General features: G+C 43.8%; 1 protein-coding gene across 2 annotated transcripts in view; it reads left to right on the plus strand.

Annotated features, from left to right (window-relative positions):
* Nucleotides 1-6,168: 6,168 nt before the first annotated feature.
* The window catches only part of PTPRA (protein tyrosine phosphatase receptor type A), a 150,342-nt gene continuing 130,673 nt past the window's right edge, over nucleotides 6,169-25,837 (plus strand). For both annotated transcript variants that reach the window (XM_032859047.1, XM_032859048.1), the window contains exon 1: nucleotides 6,169-6,378. The gene's annotated coding sequence lies outside the window, so the exon portion shown is untranslated. The remainder of the gene's footprint in view (nucleotides 6,379-25,837) is intronic.

Raw genomic sequence — 25,837 nt, forward strand, 5'->3', positions numbered from 1 at the left:
GCGTGTCTCACGCAGTCCAACCCAGGCAAAAGCATGCTGGAAGGCAGAACCATCCAGACACTTGAGCAGTACTCCGTGTGTTTGATTGTGTTGGGACTGGAGGGGTGCTCCTCAGCGATATTTGCAAGAGAACTGCCCATCTTCACAGTTACTGAAGAAATCCCTGTAACTAAGCTCATAGCCCTGGGTAGCTGGGCAGAACTCCAGCAGCAGCCCATCGAGAGCCAATCTGAAAAGCATTATACATGTACACACAAGAACCATGCTGAACGCTTCACCATTGCTATTTCATTTACTCCGCAAGACAGCCCAGTGAGATAGGTAACATTGCCCCATTTTACAGAAGAGGAAATCAAGGACTGAGGACGTGTGGTGACAGTGAGTATGTGGCGAAACTGGGATTTGAAACCTAGTTGTGCTGGTAGGGGTCTTAGAGCTTCTGCTCAGCTATTGTTGTGACAGAAGAGGGATGACTGAAATTGGGCCCTCTGAGCAGAGGAGCCCGAGGCAAGGCCTCCATTCTCACCACAGTAAGGGTTGGAGGACAGATGAGCATGTAGCCAGCATGTCGGAGGGTTAGAGGAGAAACCTTCACAAACCATGTCCACCTAACAGTGGTAAGTAACTCCCGTGTCGTCCTGGAGCAAAGAGAAAAGGAGGTTGGATTGTCTCCATTCTGCCAAGGAAGAACTACAGACTGGAGGCCCCTGGCTCGACCTTACCCCGGAAGAGAGGCTGCATCCCCCACCAGCAGCAGTACCTTCTTGGCCCTGTGGACCCCCATCACTGGCCTTCAGCATGCACTCCGGTTACGTGAGCTTCATGGCTCAGTGCCCCCACCCAACACTGAGGGCATTTCCTTTTCCTCTTATTGCGCCCTTATTCTAGAAGGAGGACAAAGGAGGAAACCAATGCCCAGAGGGAGGGCAGGCCTCCTGGAGTTTCTGGCTTTCCCCTCTTAATGCCTCTAGAGTTGACTTGAAATGAGTGCCTGAAAAGAGTGAGCGACCCGGGGCCTGGTAAGCAGTTTCTTTTTCTTCTTCCTCCTCCACCTGATTTGTAACTTTGAATTTGCAACTTTGAATGTCTTCCAAGGGGATATACGTCACATTGTAAAACAGCCATTTGTCATGCTCACCTCTTACTACATGGGTCAAAAATCTGGGCTAGAGGGGCGCCTGGGTGGCTCAGTGGGTTAAGCCTCTGCCTTCGGCTCAGGTCATGATCTCAGGGTCCTGGGATCGAGTCCCGCATCAGGCTCTCTGCTCAGCAGAGAACCTGCTTCCTCCTCTATCTCTCTCTCTGCCTGCCTCTCTGCCTACTTGTGATCTCTCTCTGTGAAATAAATAAATAAAATCTAAAAAAAAAAAAAAATCTGGGCTAGATAAAACAGTGGTTTGTTTTTGCTCCACAATATTTGGGATAGCAGCTGGGGGCCAAAATCATCTGAAGGACTGACAGCTCACAAGTCTGGCAGCTGAAGCTGGTTGTTGACTAGAACCTTCGCTGGGACTGTTGGCCAGGACACCTACAACTCAGCAGAGCTCAACATGGTGGCCAGGTTCTAAGGGCAGCATCCCAAGAGAGCCAGGCAGAGCTGTACTGCCTTCTAGGTTACTAGCTCTGGAAGTCACCCAGGGCCTCTCTATACCTGCCACATTCCATTGGTCAGGGCAGTCCCACCCCGTTTCACTACCATCTCTTGGTAAGGGAGAGGGGAGGCTCTGGAAGAGTGTATAGAACTGGTAATGTGGCCAGTTTGGGGAATCACAGGTAGGCACAGCCCATCAGAATCTCAGAATCAGCAGGCTTCCAGGGAGAGGAAGAGAGATCCCAACACTGAGCTCATTGTTTGGGGCTCTTTTCCTCCCCAACCTTGATTTAACAGTTCCCCACTGCCCTGGCAGCTCTTCGATGCCTTTCAAAAATGTTATCTCCTGGAGCGCCTGGGTGGCTATGTGGGTTAAGCCCCTGCCTTCAGCTCAGGTCATGATCCCAGCGTTCTGGGATCGAGCCCCGCATTGGGCTCTCTGCTCAGCAGGGAGCCTGCTTCCTCCTCTCTCTGCCTGCCTCTCTACCTACTTGTGATCTCTATCAAATAAATAAATAAAATCTTTAAAAAAAAATGTTATCTCCAGTTTTTCTAGCTGTTCTCAGTGAAAAAGGGTTGGGACGATACAACCCAATGTGCCCTCTCTGGAAAGGGGGCCCTGAGCACTGCTTTGAGAATGTACACAATAAAAAGTCTGTACCCCCAAAGTCACATGTCCTATATATGCTCCTGGAATGTGCAAACATTAAGCACTGGACATAGGAAGCTTTAGAAATACGTGAGAAAAAACAATGATGACATACAAATAAAGTGATTCCAACTTCATAAAAAGTGTTTATGCAGGTGGAGAAGCACCAGAGTGGTCCAATGGGAGAGTTGTCTGAAAATTAAAGGCAATTTGGTATGCTTTTTTGCAAAATTAAACCCTGATCCCCCTCCCCCAGCATTGTATCACGAAAACTTTCAGACATACAGCTAACTTGAAAGAATTGTACAGTGAACACCTGTATACCCACCGCCTGGATTCTGCCATTAGCATTTTACTATCACACATATCTCCATCCTTCTATCCATCTTACTTATCCACCTTATATTTGATACACTTCAAACTAAGCTGCAGTCCTTAATACACTTCCCTCTAAATACTTCAGAATTTCTTTTTCTTTTTTTTTTTTTTTAAGATTTTATTTATTTGACAGAGAGATCCCAATAAGGCAGAGAGAGGGAGAAGGAAACAGGCTCCGGAGCAGGGAGCCCGATGCAGGACTCGATCCCAGGATCCTGGGATCATGACCCAAGCCGAAGGCAGAGGCTTTAACCCACTGAGCCACCCAGGCGCCCAATACTTAAGAATTTCAGGGACTAAAACCTAGGACAAGGATTTTGGGAACCTTTTTTCTAATTTAGGATAGCAATAGAAGCCCGGGAGTGAGATTCAGTCAAAGGCCTTCTCGAGATAAGGGGCCTTCAATCTTTTTTAGGTAAAAAGCTCCAGCAAAGGACCCTAGAAAGGAGAACAGCAGCCTGGAAAGGCACTTGGCTCTCATTTACTCCAATTTTCTATCTTACTGCCTTGCTTTATTTTCATTACAGCATTTAGGAAATTTTCTTTTCCCTTGTTTGTTTATTGTCTGTCTCCCATCCAGAATGTAAATTCCTGAGAGCAGAGACCTTTTCTGTCTTACTCCCTGCCGCGTCCAGCACATGGTTTCTGCTCCGTATTTGCTGAGTGAGTGATTCATTGTTCCATTTACTGGGTGGAGAAGGGGGCCCCAGAGAGGGGAAGTGATTTACCTGATGAAACAGAGGAGTCCTTTACCCCCATTGTCCAGCTCTTCTTCAGTCCAGTCCTTTTCTCATGAACCCTGGGATTCCTTGGGGCACCTGTGGCGTGGCTCACAATTGTGTGCCTGTAGGTATAAGCTCCAGTGAGCTGGACTTAAAGCAGGACCAGGAGCAGAGCTTCAGCCTCCCACATGGGTGCACCTGAGTATGGAAAGCCTCCCCTCCCTCTCTCAGTCCTCTTCTCTTATTCTGTGCTCTTTGAAGACAGCCCTTTGCCCTGTGGTGATGGGGCAAAAGCATGGAAACCCTGGGCATCAGGTGGGGTGGGGAGGCTGGGCACCTGTCCACAAGTGGGCAGATGAAGACGGGACTCTATTCTCTCCCACTGGAAATGGTCGGCATGGTAACCGAGCTGAACTCTCCTTCCCAGAGTCTCCAGGATGGGGTACCCAAGACCTGCCTCTCCTAGGTCTCCCTTACCCACACACCACAAATGCTCTGTCTACAGTCCTGCTGTCTCATGAAGAGAAGGAACTTCATTTCCTGAGAATGGGTATCTTGCCAAGCTGTATGTGGTTATAATTCTCAGTCCAGAGGCTGGGAAGTTCCAGGAAGGGTGGCAGGGGGAGGTTCAGGTCACCCAGCCAATGTCAGGGCTTGAACCCCAGGGCTCTCTGACTTGGAAAACCTGCAGTGTTTTCCCAAGTGTGGCCACATCAAGTGTGTGTGTGTGTGTGTGTGTGTGAGAGTGTGTGCACGCGCGGGGGGAGGAGGGAGAGAGGGTGAACTTCAGATGATCTTGAGGGTGAACATTTTTTATTTTATTATTATTTCTTAAGCAAACTCTACCCCTAGCATAGGGCTCAAACTCATCACCCTGAGATCGGGTGTCCTATGCTCTACCCACTGAGCCAGTCATGCCCCAACACTTTCTATTTTAATAGTTATGTTCATATATGTTAGAACATATAAGTAGCACATCAGACCTTTTTATGGTAATATAAATGAAACTATAAAGAAAGAAATCAACCAAAAGAAGCATACTAAGAGATAATAGGGCAGATGTAGAGAATGCAAAACTAAGCTGGTGGGGTTTGGTCTTAAGATGGCACTGCTACCCTTAGGTACCCAGGTACCTCCAGCACATACAGTCATTATTTTCCAGGGTTTCTAAACGCTTTGAATTCAGGCTTTTCCATTTTACTTTCGGTGAGCAGACAGATTGAGTTGGGACTTCCTGGGAAACGTGTGGAAGCACCTGCCCTCATTGGCTGCCCTTGGGATCTAACAAGAGACTGGGCATGTGGCCTCTGGGCCTTTGGGCTAGAGCGTTTATCCGGCAGAGGCGTCTAGGGCTTGGCCATTTCGTGGCCCATCCGGTGCTGCTGAGACCAAGAGACAAGTCCAGCTAGAGAAGGAACTTCCCTGCCCGGGAAAGGCCAGCCTGAGGGAGGCCCACCGCTGCCTGTATTTCTAGGCTTTGGCCCGAGTCAGCACGCACGCACTTATTCCACAAATGAGAAGGGAGAGTGCATAAACTGACCCCCCAACTGCAGGAGGTGATGGGCACTCGAGGTGACAGGGGCACCAACCCCAAGGAAATAGTTGCCGATGTGGGCTCTTTCTGCACCAAAATGTACCCACCCCCGCAGCCCCTGTCACGAAGAAGAGTTGCCACCGGCCACAGACTTGCCCCTGCGCGCGACACCCACCGCAGGCGGCGCCGACTCCGTATCTTGGATTAAGGGTCCCCCAGCAAGCTCTGCTTGCACACTGCTGTGCAATCTATCTCCAACATGCACCCCCAACCACTCGCCCTGAGCGGGGCCTGCAGCGTCCGAGGGACCTCGTGTGGGGGCCACAACCAGGAGAGTGTGTCACCCGCCACGCACCACGGCCGTGTAACCGGTCTTCGGCAGCGGAGGCCCAAGTCCAGGAGCTGCAGGACGGACCGACGCATAGATTTGGGGCACCACACGTGGAGCAGGGAGCCCTGAGGAAGAAGTCCGCGCGCAAACCCGACCTCGGGGGCGGGACGCATCTCCGGTCCTCTCCGCTCTTTGAACCTCCCCTCCTCCCTGTCCTATCGCAAATAATACCCCCACCGCAGAGAACCGTGTGTCGTATTTCTGCTCGGCTCTGTGGCCAGTCAGGCCCCGGTACGCGCGTCTAGAAAGCGGGAGAGATTTCCCTGGGGCTTGGGTGGGGATGGCGTGAGCTGACTTGATGTAAGACGACACCCACGGTGCCAGGTCCATTCTAGGGACTTAGCAGGTCCCTTTCCCCAAGAGAGCCTACGTCCTTTGAATACCTTGCAGCAATTGGGGGGCGGGGAGTCGGAATGGAATACATTTGGAGAGAGGGGTGGAAAGGCAGCTTTTGAGTTCCAGGCCGTCCTGGTCTCTGGACATGGGTGTAATTTGTATTTGACCTCAGCTTCCTCATCTGTAAACTGGGAAGAAGGCCTACGTCCAGGCGACTGGGACTTCAGAGAGGTGGACGGCGGTGGTGTACGGGCGGTCAGTGCACCCGGGATCCGGCTTCCCCAAGGTTCCCACGGCTGCGGGGCGCAAGCACACCTTCCAGGCGGCGCAGGAGTCAACGAGACCGTGAGACCCGACTCCGCCGCCCACGCGAGCGTGCGAACGAGAGCTCGGAGGCGCGCAAGGGCGGGGCCCGCGAGGGCCAGGATACGCCCGTTCGGTGTGGGCCAACCAGCGCCCGTCTCTGAACGGCCAATGAGGACGCACCTTACAGCCAAGGCCGGGTCGGGAGCGAGGCTGCGGTGAGTGCGGCGCTGACAGAGACGCGCGCGCCAGACCCTCAGAACCCGGGCCGCGGCCGCCATCACCGCCTCACGCCCAGTCGCCCCTCAGCCGCTTCCCCTCGCCATGGAGGCGAGGCCGCCGCCGCCGCCGCGGAGCTCCGAGCCGCGGGCCGGGCGGCGGCCCTGAGGGCTTGTGGCGGGCCGAGACGCCGCCGCGGAGTCGAGGCGGAGTCGCCGTCCTCGTTCCCAGCGGTCCCGCCCAGCGCCGGACTCGGTGAGTGCTCGTGGCCGCCGCCGCCGCCGCCGCCGCCCCGGTGGGCTCCGTAAGGGGGGGCGGCTCCCGAGCGCGGGTGGCAGGGGTCGCCGGCCGGAGCCCCAGGCCGTCTTTTCCGGGCACAACCCATCAGGCGGCTCCAGTCGGACCCCGCGTCCTTGCGCTGTCCTTAGGGGGTGGGGGGATCCCCGGAAACGTGCCGGACAGGGCGCCGACCCCTCTCGACCGCCCGGGAACTTTGCGTGCGTCCTCCTGGGGTCAAGGCAGGGCACTGCCATAGTTCATTCTGCAAGAAGAAACTTGGAACAGTGAGAACAGAATTTGCTCAGGTCCATTTAATGGGAAGAAAGAGGGAAACTGCTGGCATGAGAAAATTTGTTCTTGCGGAGACCAACTTTTCTTTCCCTTAACCCCCCCTGGCCTCTGTCCCAGGCCCCTCTCTTTTCCGCCCACTCCCAACTGTCGAGGTTGCTTAAGAAGGGAAATAGGGGCTCACAGCTGCCCAGAATTCAAAATGAGCCAGTTGGGAATGCAGAGCCCCTTCCTTTTCACTTTTGGTAAATAAAGAATATTGTTTTTTGGAAAATCCGTTACTAATTGTATTTCCTGAAGATATAAATAGTAATGGCAGAGTTGAGGGTTTTGCTGTGTTTTTTTTGTTTGTTTGGGTTTTTTGTTGTTGTTGTTGTTTTTGTTTTTTTGAGATCAGTGATGATGTTTGTAAGACTGGAAAAGAGGAATGTTCAAAACCTCCCCAGGCGAGGTAAATGCCTTCAGAAACCTTTACCCAGGGTGGGAATTCCTGCTCTAGAACCAGTCACATCTCCCAGGAGATGTGTTCATTTGCCACCTGCTTGCTGTTAAAGCAGCCTAGAACCAGAAGATGGTGGGCGAGGAGAGAACTGAGGGTGGAAGATGGGCGAACATCTTCCTGCCTGGCCACTCCTTCAAGAAACACAGATTTGATGGTGTCACTTGTTTACTTAAAAACTGCTCGCTCTCCTTTTCCCGTGGGATGAATGAAGCCCAGAATGTCTTATCAAGTCATACAAGGCCCTGGATGGTCTTGCCTCAATTTACTCCTAGCTCAGTCCTTCGATTCTCCTTTCCCTCATCCCCAGCCATTCCGAGCTGTTTGCCTCTTCACATGTTTGGATGCCTTTGCTTGTGTGATCCTCTTTCCTCCCCCACCCTTATCGGCCAAGCTCTACCTCTCTTTAAAGAGTTTCTGATCTGGGAAGATTCTTGAGGCCAGGAGCCGTGTCTTATTTACCTTTCCATCTCCATGCTAAGAGGATTCTTCCTCTCTCTTGTCTTTTAAGTCCTATCCCATCTCTTCCCGTGTATATCTCTTCTCTGTTTACTTCAAGGTACCCACTTGCTGAGATAATCTTCTTGAGTGTTTCCTGAAGGCCTGCTTAGAGTCTTTGGCACATCTTGGACATTTAGTATCTCAGATTACCCATCTCCCCGTGTCCATTTCACCCAGTCTCTGTAAGTAGTCAGCAGGCAGGAACTGACAGGTCTCCTATTATGATGGTCTCCAGTCCACTTGACTGTCTCTGAAAGCCTCAAAGCCCCATGATCTCTTTTCATCTCTCTGCCTACCCCAAGTGGCCTGGCTAATATATGCATTCTAAGGCATGTGGGATCCAGGAGGTTGTTCACTGGGTACCTTTTAGCCACTTGTTTACCATCTGGATGAAATTCAGAACAAGAAAAGCCAATCGTTTGATTTATGTAAAGGTGTTCATGTGCCTTCTATTTGCCAGGCGAAGGGCTTGGGATACAAAATAAAAACAAGGATTCTTTACCTTTTAGGAGCTCACAGTCTTATGCAGGACAGGTAGATACAAATACCTCACAAGTGCTGTGAGAACGTAATAATGATAATAACTATTGTCTTTTATTTGCTTTGTGAGAGACTGTGTAATAAATTCATTCCATGAATTACCTCATTAATCCTTTCAGCCGTCAAGTAGGGGCTTTTTCTTATTTGACAAGGGTGGAAACTGAGGCCGTATAGGGGACACATAAGGGAATAGTCAGGATTTGAATCTTGGCAGTGTAGTTCCAGAACATGTCAGGCTGTATAGAGAGCATTCCTTTCCTGGGAGGGGGTCTTTGGGTCATAGAGTTTGGTGTGGTAAACAGGGTATGGGAAAGAAGGAGCAGCACATGAGGTCGTGGAGGTGGAAGGAGTCCATTGTCCTTGGGGAACAGGGAGAGGTTAAAACAACTGGATTGGGTAGAGGAGAGAAGGGTGGGAGATGAGATTAGGGTGAGCTTGCAGGACTGTATGTACTGTTTTCAAGTTTGGGCAATGGAGAACCACTGGAGGATTTTAAAGACTGTCAGGGACCCTGGGCTGGCTAGGCTTTCAAAGGGTCATTTAGGGAAGTGTGGGGCCAGAAGCCGATGCCCCTGCAATTTGGAGGTATTGCTCAGGTGCCACTTAGGTGTAATCGTAGTGTCTTAGACTCAGATGGAGGCCTAGAGAGAATCCTCAGTTTCAGGAAAAGATAAATACATGTGAGAAAACACTCCAGCAGAAAAGAAGAGAAAAAAAAGAAAGAAAAACGCTCTAGCAGTATAAAAGGGAACATAGAGGAAAATAAATCTCCTTCCTACCCTGAGCTTTCCAGAGATGACTGGAGTTTCCAGTTTCTGTGGCATTACATAGACACTGTTTTTATAAACATGTGTCTACCTATCCATATTCCTCCCCGCCATGGTACATACCAGTCACACCTTTTTCCTTTTTAACGTATTTATGAAATCATTCCATGTTAGTAAATATAAAGCTGTTCATTCTTTCTGTTGACATTTTTTACTTTTTTCATTGTGTGGTTGTACCATAATTTGTAACTAGTCTTCAGGTTAAACCACATTTAAGTTTCCAGGTTTTTCTATTACAGTGTTACAGTGGATCTTTTCGTACATAGTACTTTTTAAGGAGCTCATGTTTAAAGTTATCTGAACAATGTATTTCTAGAAGTGGAATTACTGGGTTAAAGGATGTATGTGCATTTAAAATTTTTAGACTTATAGCCAAATCCCCACCCTTTCAGGGTGTTTGTACTAACTTAATCATTTTCCTCCCAGAAAGTGTGAATCGGACTTAGTGGATCTTCATCAGAGTGTACATCACGATTGCCTGGATGCTTTTCCAGATACCATATGCCTACTTTTCCCTCACCTAATCTCCCTTACGGTTTTAATATTTCTCTCAGTTACAGAGATACATTGAGGTTCAGAAGGATAAGTGACTTGTGTGACTTGTTAATGGGTGGTGGTTGTTTTTTAAGCAGTTCTGATATTTGTATTTGCCCAGAACCTTTCATTGGAGGCACTCAGTCGATTTGTAAACATTGTTGCATTATTTTTCTCCACCTTCATGTGGAAAAAGTGAGATGCAGGTGAAGTTCGAATTTGAGTTACAAGCAGGAAGTTGGCCAAATACAGATCTTGTCTTTTTACTTTTAGTGCAGTAACTAATAAATGTTCCCAAATACCAGAGCTGAAGAAATGTCTTTTTTGTGAGTCTGAGTACAACAAAAATAGCACTGTATAACACTAACTTAATAAAACTCGACAGCAAACCCATAAATAACCCAACATTAAAATTTGTTTTATTTTTACTTATTTCGTAAAAAGATTTATGTATTTATGTATTTATTTATTTACTTATGTATGTATGTATGTATGTATGTATTCATTCATTCATTCATTTATGAGAAAGACTACAAGCACATGAGCCAGAGGGACAGAGGGAGAGAGAATCTCAAGCAGACTCCATGTTGAGTGTGGAGTCTGACCTGGGGCTCGATCTCATGACCCTGAAATCATGACCTGAGCCAAAACCAAGAGTCAGATGCTTAACCAATGGAGCCACCCAAGTGCCCCAGAATTTGTTTTACTATATTCTCTATAGGGACACCAGACTTGCTCATTCAGTAGAACATGCGGTTCTTGATCTTGGGGTCATGAGTTCAAGCCCCATGTTGGGTATAGAGTTTACTGAAAATAAAATATATATGTTTATATGTATACTTTATAGAAAAGAGAATTTACTAAATGTAAAACTATATTTGCTTTTAAGTTTTAATTCCAATTGACATGCAGTGTTATATTAGTTTCAGGTGTACAGTATAATGATTCAACACTTGCATACATCACTTGGTGCCCCTCACAGGTGCACCCCTTAATCCATATCACCTATTTAGCTTGTACTCCTGCCCGAACTATATTATTTATTTATTTTTAAGTAGGCTCCACACCCAAGATGGGGCTTGAACTCACCTTGAGATTGAGAGTTACATGCTCTACCGACACAGCCAGCCAGGTGCTCCTATGTTTACTTTAAATTCACATCCATTTATGTAGTATGCAGGCATAGCTTTTTTTTTTATATCTGTAATCAGTACATATGAAATATGATTGTTGTATTCTTAAATAGCATAAAATGTTTTGTATTTACTCATTTATGTATCTAATTTAAATCACAGAATGGTAATCTGTGCATTGATAACTAGTTTGTGCAATATTTTACATTTTTTCCTTTATTTTATCCTTTTTACTATCCTACTTTTTTCTTAAGATTTATATATTTGAGAGTGAGCATGTTCTGGCATGAGCAGGGAGGGGAAAAGGGGCAGAGGGAAAGGGAGAGAGATAATCTTAAGCAGCCTCCATGCCCAACATGTTAGTCTGACCCAGGGCTTGATCCCCCCGACCCAGGGCTCAATCCCTGAACCCGTGAGGTCATGATCTGAGCTGAAACCAAGAGTCAGGTGCTTCTGACTGACCCACCCAGGTGCCCTCCTCACCCTGAATAAAATCTTAAAAAAAAAAAAAAAAAAAAAAAAGGTACTGAGGTACCAGGGTTGGGGGATCGAGCCCTGTGTCAGGCTCCCATGCTGGGCGTGAAGGCTGCTTAAGATTCTCTCCTGCTGTACACCCACCTCCCCTAACCCCATGCCTTAAAAAAAGAAATAAACTTAAAAAAAAAAAAAAGATTGTATTTTTAAGTAATCTCTACACGCACTGTGGGGCTTGAACTCAGAACCCTGAGATCAAGCAAGGCTCTACTGACTGAGCTAGCTAGTTGTACCATGAATGGTACTTTTAAGCACCCTTGCTTAAATACTTCTTTTGGAATATTTTCTTGGACTCCCCCCTAAAATGGGTTCACTGAGTCAGATTACACTTTTGGTGCCAAATTGCTATCTGGAAAGGTTGAACTAAATTATAACACCATCAACAATTTATGTGGCCCTGTTTCTTGACAGTTCAGTCAATACTATTACAAACACAACCTAATATTTGATTTTATTAATTCACCCATAATATAATGGTACTTTGAATTAGGTTTAATTTGTAGTATCCAAGAATTATGTATCTAAAGGCAACTTGTTTTTGAAGAAAGACATGGTTAATAGGTCAGAAATGTTGTGGAAATTTAGAATAAGATCATATTGATATGAAACACAAGATTAGATGCTCTTCACCTGAAAATAGTAGACATTGTGCCAGGAGCTGGGGGTATTCCAGAGTAACATGGATGTGATGTTTTGTCCTTTATCCACTTGTGGGCTAATGCCAGAGAGGTTCAATATTAGACAATACTTCTGAAGGCCCTGAGCTGGGAAGGGGTTTGGTACCTTAGGTCATTGCTTCTCTAATTTGAATGTTCACATGAACCATCTGGAGACTTTGTTAAAATGCCAAGTCCAGATTCGGTATGTCTGGGCTGGGACCTGGGATTCTTCATTACTGACCAGTTCCCTGATGGATCACATTTGGAATAACAAGGCTCAGTTGAGACCGTGGTGAGTAAGAAGGGTAGTTCTTCACACTGGCTGCACTTTAGATTCAGCTGGAGAACTTAAAAAATCAGGGATGCAAATACTCCACCCCCAGCTATTTTGATTTAATTTTTCTAGGGTGGGACCTAAGAATGTATAAATATTTTTAAGTCCCCAGGTGTTTCTCATATGCATCGGGGTTGGAGAACCACTGGACTAGAGAGAGGCAGGAGCCAGAGTTGAGGGCCCTATATAACATGCAGGGATTTTGGACTTTATCCTAAAGGCAGAGCTAAGCCATTACAGGATGGTAAGGAGGAGAGTGAATTGATCTGTTCACTTGCAGTTGTAAGAAGCTCACTGTGCCTGCAATCTAGAGCGGTAGTTTTCAAAGTGAGGTCGATAAGATGACTCACTGGGATGCTGGGAGACATTTTAGTGGTAAAACATTAAATTTAGAGATTGTCACTGGCATCTTCTTGGGTATGTAAGTCAGTGTTACTATGTTATCTATAGAATTTTTGGTGTCCTGAAGGAAGAGATGGGAGTTCTGCAGTGAGCAAGCACAGCCATAATCCTACTTTTCCTTTCCATGTATTGCAACTTTGGTAACAGCTTATATTACCTAGGGTTTTTTGTTTTGTTTTGTTTTGTTAAACTAAACTTCACAAAATGGACAAGTGGCTTAAAACAATTTCTGCCAAGAAACCAGTGACTGAAGAACATCCTAATAATGCAAGCAGAAACAATGGTAGAGCTGAGCCTTGTTCAACTCCTATTACAAACTGTTGCTGAGCTATTAAATCAGTTTAAATAATTCTGCTTTTATTACATTAGAAAGTATCAGGAAGCTTATTTGAAACGTGCATTCACATCCTCTGTTGTTAATAGGTATCTTATTTTAAGAGTATGTAGAACCTCGTGATATAAAATAATAAAAAACAAGGCTGTCATTAGTACCAGGACATTTGAAAACTAAGTGTACGGAGCGTAAAGTGAACATCTGCATTTTTCTCTGTCCAGTGATGTTTAAAGTCATAGGCTATTCAGTCATATGCTGTACAGTACGAACCTAGTGATTAAAGTATGTATTTTGAGCTTTTTTGCTCTGATGAAAGACAGAAAGGCACATACCACATATCATTGACAGGTTCTTCCTGTTGCACCCCATCCCCTAAAAGGCTTGCTTTAAGAAAGACTACAAAACAATGTCAAGAAGGCAAAATGCATTCCTCTTTTTCAGCAAATACTCTTCTATGATGAATAGAAAATATTGCTGAAGAGTTGAACAATATTGGGACAAATTTTGCAGTGTGGGAGTTTGCTATATACATAGTTATAAAAGTATAGAAGCTCCTATCATGTCTTAGTATTTGCTAGATTTTCTTTTAATAACTAAATCCCCCCCAAATTATATCTTTTGTGAGCTACTGGAGGAAGGTGGTACTGGAGAAGACACATTCTTAATACTAAATGACTGCCTTAATAACATTGCTATGTGGAATTATTGTCTAAAGATTTTATTTATTTATTTGACAGACAGAGATCACAAGTAGGCATAGAGGCAGGCAGAGAGAGGAGGAAGCAGGCTCCCTGCTGAGCAGAGAGCCCGATGTGGGGCTCCATCCCAGGACCTTGAGATCTTGACCTGAGCCGAAGGCAGAGGCTTAACCCACTGAGCCACCCAGGCGCCCCAGAATAATTGTCTAAATGTAAACTACTGCCAGTTGCTTTGACTGAATAAAATGAGGAAATTCATTCACTGCCACTTAATGGATTATTGAGGCAGGTTATCATATGTTGGCTATCTTGTAATAAAATTGACCTTATGCATTTTTTAAAAAGATTTTATTTATTTATTTGACAGAGACCACAAATAGGCAGAGAGGCAGGCAGAGAGAGAGGGGGAAGCAGGCTCCCCTCACCGATCCCAGGACCCTGACTGAGATCATGACCTGATCCAAAGGCAGAGGCTTAACCCACTGAGCCACCCAGGCGCCCCTGCATTTTTCTTTTCCAAAAATTGGACTTTTTCTGTGTGTGCTACTTGGCAAATATTATTTGAAAAATTAATATCCTTAATCTGTCTCTTGAAGTAAAGTTGTTATTTTAACAGTGACTGAAAAGTAACCCTTTTTCTTATAAAGAAATGTGGTATATGCAATAGCCTTTTCCTTGTAATTAAAAAAATAGCTTTATTGAAATATAATTGACACACCATAAATTCACCGTTTTAGGGGCACCTGCGTGGCTCAATTGGTTAAGTGTCCAATTGGTTAAGTGACTCTTTTGGCTCAGGTCATGACCTCAGGGTCATGAGATCGAGCCCCCCCCCCCAACTTGTGTGAGTGCGCTCGCTCTTTTTCTGTCTCACTCAAATGAATAAATCTGTAATTCACCCCTTGAAAATGTACAGTTCAGTGGTTTATAGTATATTCTTTTTTTTTTTTAAGATTTTATTTATTTATTTGACAGAGATTACAAGTAGGCAGAGAGGCAGTCAGAGAGAGGAGGAAGCAGGCTCCCTGCTGAGCAGAGAGCCTGATATGGGGCTCGATCCCAGGACCCTGGGATCATGACCCGAACCGAAGGCAGAGGCTTTAACCCACTGAGCCACCCAGGCACCCCTATAGTATATTCTTGAAGTTGTGCAGTCATCATCACCATCTAATTTCAGAACATTTTCATTATCCCAAGAAGAAATTCTGTACCCATTAGCTTCGTTCCCCATTCAGCCCTTCCCCTAGCCTTGGCAATCAGTTCTTTCTGTCTCTATGGATGTGCCTATTCTGGACATGTCATATAAATGGAATTCTTCAGTATGTGGCATTTACTTAGCATACTGGGTGTGGGGTTCATCCATATTGTGGCCTGTATCAGTACTTCATTGCTTTTTGTAGCTTAATAATGTTCCATTTTATGAATATACCAATTTTGTTATCCACTAATCAGTTAGTGAACATTTGGGTTGTTTCCACTTTTTGCCTATTATGATAGTGCTGTCCTGAACATGTATAAGTTTCCATGTGGACATGTTTTTGTTTCTCTTGGGTATATTCCTAGGAGTGGAATTGCTGGGTTAAATGATAGTAACTGTTTAATTTGTAGAGGAGCTGCCAAAACTGTTGTCTAAAGCAGCTGCACCATTTTACAGTTACCAGCAACAAAGCACAAAGGTTCCAGTTTCTCCATATCATCAGCAACACTTGTTAACTCTTTTAGTAGGCTCTACACCCAACGTGGGGCTGGAACTCACAACCCCAAGATCAAGAGTTGTGCACTCCACCATCTGAGCCAGCAAAGTGTCCCTTCTGTCTTTTTCATTATAGCTGTCTTAGTGGGTGTGAAGTGGTATCTCATTGTGGTTTTGATTTGCATTTCCCTGATGACTCATGATCTCATTGTTATTTTGTTATTTATATTTGTTATTTGTTATAGTTGTTATTATTTGTTATTTATACCTATAAAAACTCTTGTAATTTCACACATGAAAAACTTAGAAACATAAATTTGTTACCTGATAAAAATCTCCGGATGTATTTCTACAGAAATTCCAAGTGACCTAATGAAATAAAGGACCCAGACATTGATCATCAGTGGTTGTTAAAGCTATTAGGGAACTCTAATAATTGAAGGATCAGACTGGCAATTATCAACAAAGTGGATACAACTAAACCTTAAAACCTTATATTCCTTTAGTGTGGTAGGATAGGAAAAAATACACCACCCTTCATGAAATAACTCTGTCCCCTATAAAATTGAACCTGACTCTTAATTATTAACTTCTGTGTCTAACTGTGAGTTTACAGAATGTAATTAGAAAATTGTAATGGGAGAAAATCTACAGAAGAACCAACCCAGTTACTTCAAATAAATGCAAAAAAAAAAGTAATAAAAAAAAGGAGGAATTATTACATGGTAGGAAAGACTAGAGACTTATTCACTCAGTGTAATTAGTATGCAGGCCTTGTTTAGGTCCTGGTTTGCAGTCGGGGAAGTGGGGATGGAGAATGGGGAGGGGGATAGGTGGATGAGTATGATTTTTTTTTTTTTTAGATTTATTTATTTTAGAGAGAGAGTGTGTGTGCACCTGAGCACACAAGAGGAAGGAGAGAGAATCTCAGGGAGGCTCCATGATGCACAGAGCTTGATGAAGGGCTCTATTTCATGACCCTGAGATCATGACCCAAGCCGAAACCAAGAGTCAGACGCTTAACCGATTGCACCACTCAGGCAGCCCAGGTAGATAAATATGATTTAAGCAATAGAAATGTTAATCAGTTTCCAGAACCCAGGCTTTTTAGGAGAGAAGATTATTAATGAACTGAGTTTCTGTGTGTGGGAAGAACTTGAAACCTGGTTGTTCTGAATTGGTGCGAGGAGTTCTCCAACATTGATTGACAAATAGCTTAACCAGCAATTAGCTTTCAAACATTGGTTGACTGGTGGCTTAATATAATACTGTAAATACATTAATACCACCCATTAATAAAGAGAATGTCTTCCATTGATGTATCAGCACTACTGTTACCAGAGCAATGTGGAATAGTTCCAGGACTTCAGCTGTTCTAAAAGGAACTGGGGGAGGGGTGGCAGAGCTTTTGCAGGGGTGCTTCTGTTCTCTTGGTGGTCCTTTCCATGTCTCCAGTGATGTGAATGCTCTACCACCTTTCAGGGAGTGAGGCCAGTCCCTGATTCAGTGCCTCTGCCTGCTTTCTTTGTGAGACGACTGCTCTCCACTGCTCCTAACTGCCCGTCAAAACCTGCTTCTATGTTAACGGAGGCTAAATTTGCAGTGACTTCCAGCTGGTGTTTCTCTCTTTTCTCAGTCTGGGGTGCTACCCTGCCCACGGTTTTGCTACTAGTTGATAGAAGTCAAAGAAGATTTCTTTTTCTTCTTGTAGTTCGTACCCAGTTAGCAATAGTGCTGTTGGCAGCAGTTGTGAACCTCTAAGGCAGTGATTTTCAATAGTGGCTGTCTATGGTGGAGAGGAGGCAAGTTTGAAAAAAGAAAAAACCTGGTTTTATATTTTTCAGTCAGTGTATTTTTAAGTTTAAGCTTCATTTAAAATCATGTATGCATTTGAATAATTAATACATGTTAAAATATTCCAGTATTTTTATTGTGTGTTAAAAGTATACAATAAAAGGTAACACTTCCCCATCTTCCAAGTTCCCCTTTCCAGAGGCATCCCCAAGTACTATGAAACTTGTGAAACCCTCCAGAAATAGTACACACCCATAAAATGTTTTTTTTTTTTTAAAGATTTTATTTATTTATTTGAGGGAGAGAGAATGAGAGAGAGAGCATGAGAAGGGGGAGGGTCAGAGGGAGAAGCAGACTCCCTACCAAGCAGGGAGCCTGATGCGGGACTCAATCCCGGGACTCCAGGACCATGACCCGAGCCGAAGGCAGCTGCTTAACCAACTGAGCCACCCAGGCGCCCCTAAAATGTTTTAAGATTTATGTATTTATTTTATTTTATTATTATTTTTTAAAGATTTTATTTATTTATTTGAGAGAGAATGAGTGAGAGAGAGCATGAGAGAGGAGAAGGTCAGAGGGAGAAGCGGACTCCCCAAGGAGCTGGGAGCCCGATGCGGGACAAGATCCTGCAAGTCCGGGGTCGTGACCTGAGCCAAAGGCAGTCGCTCAACCAACTGAGCCACGCAGGCGCCCTTATGTATTTATTTTAGAGAGAGAGTGTGCATGCCAGTGTGGAGGTGAGGAGGGAGAGAGAGAATCCTTAAGCATACTCCCCTCTGATCTTGGAGCCCGACATTGGGTTTGATCCTGGGACCCTGAGATCATCACCAGAACTGAAATCAGGGGTTAGACACTTAACCAACTGAGCCACCCAGGTGGCCCCACCTTTTTCTTTTTAAAGATTTAATTCTTTGAGAGAGGGTGAGAGAAAGAAAGAGCATGAACAGGGGGAAGGACAGAGGGAGGGGGAAAGAATCATTTTTATAAAAAAATAGATTTTATTTATTTGACAAAGAGAGAGAGAAAGCACAAGCAGGGGAATTGGCAGGCAGAGGGAGAAGCAGGCTCACTGCTGAGCAAGGAGCCTGACACTGGACTCGATCCCAGGATGTTGGGATCATGACCCAAGCCAAAGGCAGGAGCCCAACCGACTGAGCCACCCAGTTGTGGAAAGAATCTTAAGCAGACTCCACACTGAGTGACAAGCTGTCTTGGTGCCTGCTCTCATGACCCTGAGATCATGACCTGAGCTGAAACTGAATTCTATGCTTAACTGACTAAGCCACCCAGGTGTTACCCCCCACCCCCATACAATGTTATTAAGTTTGACAATTCAGCTAACATTAAAGGAGAGTATGAGCATTTTATGTTCATGAAAAGGGTGTTAGATCAGATTGGGACGTGCTGTTCTTATCTTTGGGTAAGGGGTGGTGGGGGTTATGTGGAGTTCAGTTGTTTCTCCAGTGTTAGTGGGAGAGATTGTTTAAATAATAATTATTCAGTTGCACGTAGTTTTCGAAAGTTCTGTTTTGAAGGCTGTTGTAGAGCAAGTAGTAGTTAACAGCAACTCACTTACCTGTTTTTTTGTTTTTTTTTTTTAAGATTTTATTTATTTGACACAGAGAGAGAGATCACAGGTAGGCAGAGAGGCAGGCAGAGAGAGAAGGGGAAGCAGGCTCCCCGCTGAGCAGAGAGCCCGATGTGGGGCTCAATCCCAGGACCCTGAGAACACAACCTGAGCCAAAGGCAGAGGCTTAACCCACTGAGCCACCCAGGCGCCCCTCACTTACCTGTTTTTTAACATCTGAGTGGGGCTTTTGTACACAGAAAGGACTACTTAAAATTACTTGGGTTTAAAGTAATATTCAATTTATTTAAGTGCCAAATTAGAAATTTAGTTTTCCTTTAGTCTTGTTATTGTACTTGTAAGCATTATAATTTTTTTAAAATTTTTTACTTATTTGAGAGAGAAAGGGCCTAGGGAGGAGGACAAGCAAACTCCCCACTGAGCGGGGAGCCTCATGTGGGGCTCCATCCCAGGACCTCGAGATTATGACTTGAGCTGAAGTCAGATGCTTAACCTACTGAGCCACCCAGGTACCCCATAAGCATTGTAATTTTTGTATAGAAATAAGAGCAATAACTTGTACTCACTATTTAATTAATGTTAATTCAAGCTTAACAGATTAAATTCCTCCATATTCCTTTGTTAGTAAATTAAATTTCCTTAGATGTTTAAAATACATTTATACATTCAGTCTGTCAAGCACAACTAGGCCTTGATAGTTCAGAGTTACCATCTTAACAAGCAGAATCTCCTTAAGCACTTGAGCAATACTGAGAAATTAAACTTACAAATTTAGTAAAGCAGACTCTCTTAAGACTTCCAGTACTTGGGGTGCCTGGGTGGCTCAGTCGGTTAAGCCTCTGCCTTCGGCTCGGGTCATGATCTCAGGGTCCTGGGATTGAGCCCCACATCGGGCTCTCTGCTCAGCGGGGAGCCTGCTTCCCCCCATTTCTCTCTGCCTGCCTCTCTGCCTACTTGTGCTCTCTGTCAAATACGTAAATAAAATCTTAAAAAAAAAAAATGACTTCCATTGCTTGGGGTGCCTGAGTGGCTTAGTTGGTTAAGTGGCTGCCTTCTGCTCAGGTCATGATCCTGCATCGGGCTCCCTGCTCAGTGGAGAGCCTGCTTCTCCCTCTCCCTCTGCCTGCCTCTCTGCCTAGTGCTGCTCTCTCTCTCTGTCAAATAAATAAATAAAATCTTAAAAAAAAAAAAAAAAAAAAAAGAATGACCTCTAGTGATTTTCATTAGCTGAATTGGAATTACCCACATGTAAGAACCACATATCCTAACTTAACCAAAAGTATTAGTCCTGTGTGTTTGATAGACCTCTTCTTGTTATTCATATCTTTTTCTTCCAGAGTTGTAATGTCATTTACCCAATAAAGGAGGAAATGGGAAAATGTAGAAGGGATGGGAGAGGGAAGAGAGAGGGAAAAGAACTGCATAAATGTTAACTGTACATTTATTCTCTGAATTATCTTTCCAGGAGTTCTGTGACACAGTGTCCTGGTTTTTCTTTACCTCTCTTGCCACTCCTCAGTTACCTTAGGCCCCCTTTTCTCTGATCACTCTTGGACTTCTAAGTATTTCCACGGTCAGCCTCTTGTGTTTCATCCTACATAACCTTCCTGGAGGCATATGCCTATGCCCATGGTTTCAGCTTCCAGCTCCTTGCTAATTAGGAGAAAATTTGTCCTCTGCACAGACTGGATGATAACCAACAACCTACTACTAGTCATCTCCATTGGGCTGTTTCCTAGGCACCAGCAGGCTCAGAACTGCCCCCATCTTCCCTTTGAATGTGTTATTTTTATATTCTCTATTTTGATGAGTGGCATAGCCTGTAGCCCAGACCAGAAACTTAGATGATGATGTTCATCCAGTTAGTGATGGATTCCTGTTGTACCTTCAGTACTCCTCAAATTTGCCCAATGTCCTGCATCCCTTTTGTCCTTAGTCAGGTTTTTTTCTCGCTTAGATGACTGCTTCAGGTTCCCTAGACGTCTACTCATTATTACTTCCTCGTTCCAGGTCATTTATCACATTGCTGCAAAGGGTACTCATTTTGACTTCCTTATCTAATCACAGCATTCTCCAGATTAAAACCCTCTGGGTAAGATCCAAACTCCTTATCAGACCAAGCTTTTGCAGTTCAACCCCTCTTCGCCTTTTAATCTTACTTTTTCCTGTGCCCACTGTGCTAAACTCCTTCATATCCTCTGCCTTCGGCTGGACTAACCATCTCCCTCTTTTATTATAACTCTTTATAGGAGGATCACTTCCTCTAGTGAGCATTACATTACAGTCTGCCCGACTCTGATCTAGGTGTAAATCCTATGCTTCTTTCTGTTGAGTCATTTACCATGTTACGGGACAATCTATACATTTATATTGTATAATAATCCACATATTAGCATTAATTAGATTAATGTTCTTAGAACAATGTTGGTGGTTCAAAATGTGTAGGAATTTGTGCCCTGACTTTGAGTTTGGCAGCAAGTGAATTCACTTAACCTCTTCACTAAGCCTAACCTTGCTCAGCATCTAAACCTGTCCTTATATTATTTCCTGCTTTTTCCTTTATTATTTCATCTTTTCATTTTGTAGGTTTTATTTTCTGATTCTAAAACTGGAAAATAGTTGTGTGTTTTTTTTTTTTTTTTTTTTTTTTTTTTAAGATTCTACCTATTTATTTGACAGACTGAGATCACAAGTAGGCAGAGAGGCAGGCAGAGGAGGGGGGGCAGGCTCACCGCTGAGCAGAGAGTCCGATGCCGGGGCTCAATTCCAGGACCTGGGATCGTGACCTGAGCCGAAGACAGAGGCTTTAACCCACTGAGCCACCAGGTGCCCTGAAAACTCAGCAGGTTTTTGAGTACCCCCCCCCCACATCCCTGTTATCTTTGGAATTTAGTCAGGGGATGCAAACTCAGATATGTTTTTGGAAGCCAGGCACGCGATGTGTATGAGAGAAGTAGATACACTGGGTCGTGTACCACACTAGAGGTTCCATTGCCTATCTAAAGCGGTTCACATTCAATTTTTTTTTAACACACTATGCTACTAGTTTGTGACTGTCACTCTAACTGCCAAAGAGTGTACGTATATGATTCAGTTTATCTTTCTCCTTGAAGTTGAATTCATTAAACAAAACCAACCATACTATTATTTATTCTTCTAGGCCTAGCTGGTGTTATCACCTACTTAGTGAAGTTTCCTGAATTCACCCAGAGATTATATTTCTCTTCTTTTATGATTGGGTGTAACAGCTGTACTATTTTTTATTTTTAAAGATTTTATTTATTCATTTGATAGAGAGCACAGGAGGAGAGTGAGAGGGAGAAGCAGACTCCCTTCCAAGCAGGGAGCCCAACATGGGGCTGAACCCAGGACCCTGGGATCACAACCTGAGCTGGAGGCAGACGTCTAACTAACAGAGCCACTCAGGGGCCCCACAACTGTACAGTTGATCACAGTGTATTTTAATTACTTTTTTTCATGTCTGATTTCCTGGTAGTTTATTGAGGACAATTATTTATTGATGAGCATGTCTTTTTTTTTTTTAATTTTTTAAAGGTTTATTTTTTATTTTTTTTTATTTTTTAAATTTACCATTTGAGAGAGAGAGCCAGTGAGAGCACGAGCAAGAGGGAAGATCAGAGGGAGAGGGAGAAGCAGACTCCCTGCTTAGCAGGGAGCCTGGTGAGTGGCTCCATCCCAGGATCCCAGGATCATGACCTGAGCCAAAGGCAGATGCTTAACCGACTGAGCCCCCCAGTCCCCCTGCCCCCAAGCATGTCTTATTTCTGTTAAGAGTTCAGTGCATTTGCCTTGCATTGAGTGAAGTGCTAGGCAACAGATATTTATTAAAACCAAAATATGGAGGTCAAGAATATAACTTTTTTTTTTCTTTTAATGATGTATATAGGTCTGTGTGTCTGCACTAGATTCCAGCTTTGTTTCTTGGACATTACCAAGAATATTAGTGATGATGTATCTGTATTGTTGGATTTGATGTGGACAAATCTGTGTTTGTATAGATGGTGACTAAACAGCTTACAAATAAACAGTGCTTTGTCCCTCTGAGAAAGGATCTGTTGCAAGGGGGAACTTCCTGCTTCCACTTTCATATGGTTAGGAGAGGTTAAACACCTGATGATTATGGAAAATGTGAAGGAATATGAGTACCCTTGGTTGTAGAGGGACTTGGAATTGGCAGCCTTCAACTCTATTTCTGGCAATATTTAATAGCCATCTTTATTTATATAAGTCTCTTGGTCACAGTTTCTTCATCTATAAAATGATAAGGAACTTGATGGTTTTAGATCCTTCTATCTCTAAAATCACTTAGTTTTAAAATACTGTAATCCCTAAAATATTACGGCCAGGGAAGGAAGTACTTATGGTCTAGCTCATTCTGAGGAGAATTTGAAGTAATTTGCTCAAATATATAAAAACCAGTGTGTGTGTGTGTGTGTGTAAGGTCTCTAGAAAGACACTAGAGAAACTGGTAATAATAATAATAATAATTACCTCTATCGGCTGGGGTAGTGGATGGCTGGTGGCAAGGATACTTTTTTTTTTTAGATTTTATTTATTTATTTGACAGAGACACAGTGAGAAAGGGAATACAAGCAGGGGGAGTGGGAGAGTGAGAAGCAGGCTTCCCGCTGAGCACAGAGCCTGATGCGGGGCTAGATCTCAGGATCCTGGGATCATGACCTGAGCCAAAGGCAGATGCTTAACCGACTGAGACACCTGGGTGCCCCAGAAGGATACCTTCTAGTCAGTATATTTTCTTTTATATTTTTTGAATTTTATAATGTGTGCCTGATTACCTACTAAATAAGGACAAATAAATTTTATGTATATACACATATGTATTTAAAAAGTCAGAGTATATGGAAAATAAAGGTCTCATGATAAGAGAGAGGCAGCCTGGGGATATTAGTACAGAGAGTGCAATCCTTTAGATCCTGAACAGTCATTTATTTCATGTTTTAAAAGATTTTGTTTATTTTAGAGATAGAACACACACATGTGAGCAGGGGGAGGAACAGAGGGAGAGGGCAAGCAGACTCCATGCTGAGTGCAGAGCCCTGATGTAGGGCTCAATCCCAGGACCCTGAGACCATGACCAGAGACAAAATCAAGAGTTAGCTGCTTAATCAGCTGAACCACCCAGTTACCCCTGAGCAGTAATTTAAAGAATTGACTATGTATTGAGCTCTCAAGTTAAAGATAGCCAAGGCAAAGAGGTTCCAAGAGATTCAGTGGGCTTACATGCCTTTCCTGGCACTAAGGTTTGCAATATTTTCCTCTTAAAAGGGGCATTGTGTGATATGGTGGAGGATGTTTCCAATAATACCTCTGCAGTCATACTGTAGTGTAGTATCTCCCATGGGGGTCCTTGGGTATATTTTGGAGAGAAATGGTTTTTTCAGTTTTAGTAATCTGAAATAAAAAATAAGTGTATAATGATTACCTGTCTTGTATCTGAGTATTGCCACACAGTGTCAGTTGCTTATGTTTTGTTTGTATTTTTAGGATCATTGGTTACATATTTCTTTATTTGTAAGTATGTAGTTCGTGGGACTAATGGAAGGCCAAATTGTGTTGGGCACATAGGGCAACTTCATTGCAGTTGTTTGAATGAGTAAGTGATGGAATTGATAGCATATGGGATATATGTTTAGGCATGCCAACCTAAAAAAAATCCTGTTATACCATATCCATGTTGTGAATGGTGATATAATTTCAGCACTAAATCTATTGTTATTTATTAAAGATGATTTGAATTTCATTAATTTTATATTTTTTATATTAAATTTGTAATTTTGTTTCATTTGTGTATCTTAGCTTTATGTTTATATTCATTAATTTAAAAATTTAACTTAACGTTGGAGATGTGTGAAGAATTTTGTTTCCAGGGCACCTGGGTGGCTCAGTTGGTTTAGTATCTGCTTTTGGCTCAGGTCATGATCTCAGGGTCCTGGGATTGAGCCCTGCACTGGACTCTGCTCCGTGGGGATTCTGCTTCTCCCTCTGTGCTCTCACTCTTGTTCTCTCAAATAATATATGTAAAATCTTAAAAAAAAAAAAAAAAAGTCTTTTTTCCTTTTGAAAGGGATCTATCTCTCAAATTCAAGAATCCCTGCAGTAGTGATTTTTTCTTTAAAGGAATATTTTGTTTTCTGTTTGCCTATTTATTTATTTATTTAAGATTTTATTTATTTATTTGACAGAGTACAAGGAGGGGGAGTGGCAGGCAGAGGGAGAGGAAGAAGCGGGCTGCCTGCTGAGCAAGGAGTCCAATATGGGACTCAGTCTCAGGACCGTGGGATCATGACTTGACCCGAAGGCAGATCCTCAACTGACTGAGCCACCTAGGCATCCCAGTAGTGATTTTGTTACAGGTTTTGTTACAGTTTTGCTCAGTCTAGCCAGAGTCCACAAATGCCCAAATGAAAGGCAGTTTTCTTTGCCTCATTTCTCATCATTGACTTTTATTGAATTAGAAAAAGAAACTTTGAAATCATGAGTACTGTTGCTCATTACTGGCAAATTCAACCTATTTTGAAAATTAAGGAATCTAAATGACAGCACAGCCAGGGTGCCTAGATGGTTCAGTTGGTTAAGTATCTGACTTCAGCTCAAGTCAGGAAATCAGAGTCCTGGGATCAAGCGCCACATCAGGCTCTCTGCTCACCGGGGAGTCAGCTGCTTCTTCTCTCTCTCTCTCTCTTTTTTTTTTTTAAAGAATTTTATTTATTTATTTGACAGAGATCACAAGTAGGCATCTTCTCCTTCTGTGTCTTCTTTCTCACTCTCTCACTCACTCAAGCAAATAAATTAAAAAAAAAATCTTTAAAAAAAAGCTTTAATTAAAAAAAGAAAAAGACAGGGGCGCCTGGGTGGCTCAGTGGGTTAAAGCCTCTGCCTTCGGCTCAGGTCATGATCCCAGGGTCCTGGGATCGAGCCCCGCATCGGGCTCTCTGCTCAGCAGGAAGCCTGCTTCCCTTCCTCTCTCTCTGCCTGCCTCTCTGCCTACTGTGATCTCTCTCTGTCAAATAAATAAATAAAATCTTTAAAAAAAAA

The sequence above is a fragment of the Lontra canadensis genome, unplaced genomic scaffold (genome assembly GCF_010015895.1).
Source record: "Lontra canadensis isolate GAN:19392208 unplaced genomic scaffold, GSC_riverotter_1.0 scaffold16, whole genome shotgun sequence".
In the NCBI taxonomy this organism is placed as follows: domain Eukaryota; kingdom Metazoa; phylum Chordata; class Mammalia; order Carnivora; family Mustelidae; genus Lontra; species Lontra canadensis.